Below are 2,791 nucleotides of genomic sequence, written 5' to 3'. Positions count from 1 at the left end.
TTGATTTTAAACAACCAATTCGAAACCATAAGTAACTCTGGTGTTTGATTTTATGCAACATTGTTACATGTCCATTAATTTCTATTTTACTCATCTATTATAAATGGGTAGCATTACAATTCAAAAAGACAGTAATTTCTTAGGTAAAAAGTCTAAGGGGTGAACTAGTTTTTTAAATTTCCTTTTTCAAAGAACGATAACTTGCTCCATAGTCACGTAAGAGAATGGAATTACCTGCAAAACAGTAAGTTATTCTCTTTGATGTCGACGTCGATCAATTGGAAAATCAGAATATTTGTGTATTTCCATTCTTAACTAATACATGTTTTTGGGATAGTTTGCAATAGTTTGGTGAGAATGCAAAGGCAATCGAGTTGTTTAAAAAAAAAAATACTAGTCCAAACCCGACTGAAATGAGAATGCAAGGGCAATCGAGTTTTTTCCACCCTTGACAGATGACTACACTTTAATTTGTCTAAGAAAGTCATGATCAAATATCTTAAGGTTGTAATGCTACCCACCTATTGTAGATGGGTGCTAAGTTTGTGATCAAATGTATTATAAACTAATGATTAAAAATAAATCTTCCGATATGGGATACAAGATGCATACATAAACTTGACAAAAAATAACTAAAGTATATATAATAAGTAAAAATATAAAATCAAAATTAAAGGACAAATAACGCTAAAATCACCCACCATCAAAGTTGCTTATGGTTGCGAATTGGGCAACTCGATCTTGACCTTGATGAATACCCTTGTAGGCGTGGATGAAGCCAGTTACGAATAACGCGACATCATGAATGAACTATGAAGACAGTAAAAAGACAGTCAAATGGTGAGGCCCGGGGAATACAAGAATGGAAAAGTGAAAAAAAAAACACTGGCGTCGCCCGGATTCGAACCGGAGATCTTCAGTGTGTTAGACTGACGTGATAACCAACTACACCACGACACCTTTGTTGCTCCAATATTTAGATTTAATTAGTTATCTTATATACATATATACGATAGAGAAAATATATCAAACAAAATATTATGAGACACAGTTACAAACTTACGACTAATGGTAAGAAAAGAGATTATACCATTAGTTATATAGTAGTATTGCACACTAGTTATATAGTTATGCTGGATGGAAAGGAACACTAGGCGTCTTAAATTTGTTATCAGACGGCCTGAGAAGATGATTTCAATAATCCAGCATCAAGTACATGGGAGAATAGTGCAAAAATTATGTAATAGTACTATGCCAAGTGATTGTAATTGGCTAAGTATGATCAATATTAGATGCAGATTTTGTACTTAGCCTTAAGTTGTTGCTGTACTTTGTAAGGCAAAAATGATGTAATATTTCTTGATTATAATATAACCGCTCACATTTTACCAAAAAAAAGCATTGCACACAACTATATCAAATCTAATTGGGTTTATGTGTATTTTTTTTCTAGTTTTTAAAAACTTGATAACTTCCACATGAAAAGCAAAATCTAATTACTTTTATTTTTGAGCTTTTTAAAAAAATTTGGATTATATGTCAACATGAAAGAAACTTAAGTTTGCCTAGAATGCCAATATCTTATCTTGGTAACTACTCTATCTTGATGATCTATAAAACTTAATTAAAAGGCTTCTTGAAACATCTACTTAATGCCATGTCACAAATGCCATGTCATTATATCAAAATGCTACATAAGTTTACTTAATGCCATCTCATATCTATAAATAATTTAAAAAGGGTAACTTGAACAAGTGACATGAGAATTTCTTATAAACTTAAATCATATATGTGACATCCTCTAATCATCTAATAAATGATAAATTCAAACCAAGTTAATTGAGTAAAATCAATAGAATTTTCCCCATCACTACATGCCTCTTTATTTTTGCATTCATTCTTCAACATAAATAATGTCTCTTTAGCTATATTTCTTTTGTTTTCCTCTTCGAAATAATTTTTTTTTTAATACGGTTTATAAATGAAAATGTAGTAGTTCTATAAAGCCAAAACTTGGATGTGAAAGACTTCAAAATATATTTCATATCAATCACCTTTGACATTACCGATTGAGGTAATTTTTAGATTATTGTTTGCTAACATTTTTTTGTTTATGTTTATACTCTTGTGTATATAATTTCTATGATATATATTTTTATGATTCATTATTGATATTGACATATGAAAATGCTTTAAATACTATATCAATCACAGATTTACATATATTTTTAATCAACAAATAATTTATGTTTGCCCAATATTCTATAAAGATATCTTAATTTTTATTTTTTTTGTTTCACAAGTACTGTCTCACTTCAAAAAAAAAAACAATGGATTTTCATTATTTTTTTGTAGGACTTGGGTGAAGCAATGGACATGACAAGGGATGGCAATAGACAGGATCTGGGTAGGGTCCGATAGGATCCAGATCCATATCCGCCACACCAACGTTGGATCCATATCCGACCCATATCCGGCGGATCCAATTCATCCAGATCCATTTTCAAATAAGTGGATCTATATCCAACCCATATCCACGGGGTCTGAGAAATTAGGATCCATATCCTACTCATCAGGGCTCGAATCCGCGGATCTGGATAGGGTCCAGGATCTGTTGCCATCTCTAACTTACAACTTGTGTACTATGTTTGTGTAATGTTAGTAGGGATGACAATGGACCGTATCTGGGTAGGATCCGATGGGATCCAGATCCATATCCGCCACACCAACGTTGGATCCATATCCGACCCATAACCGGCAGATCCAAATTCTCCAGATCCATATCCAGATC

General features: G+C 32.3%; 1 non-coding gene across 1 annotated transcript; it reads right to left on the bottom strand.

The window, feature by feature from the left end:
- Positions 1-886: 886 nt before the first annotated feature.
- On the bottom strand, positions 887-960 carry TRNAV-AAC (transfer RNA valine (anticodon AAC)). Its single transcript has one exon. It is a non-coding gene; the product is annotated as a tRNA-Val (tRNA).
- Between the last annotated feature and the right edge of the window lie 1,831 nt (positions 961-2,791).

Source organism: Silene latifolia, chromosome 6, assembly GCF_048544455.1.
Source record: "Silene latifolia isolate original U9 population chromosome 6, ASM4854445v1, whole genome shotgun sequence".
Classification (NCBI taxonomy): domain Eukaryota; kingdom Viridiplantae; phylum Streptophyta; class Magnoliopsida; order Caryophyllales; family Caryophyllaceae; genus Silene; species Silene latifolia.
This window is presented reverse-complemented; position numbering and strand designations above follow the sequence as displayed.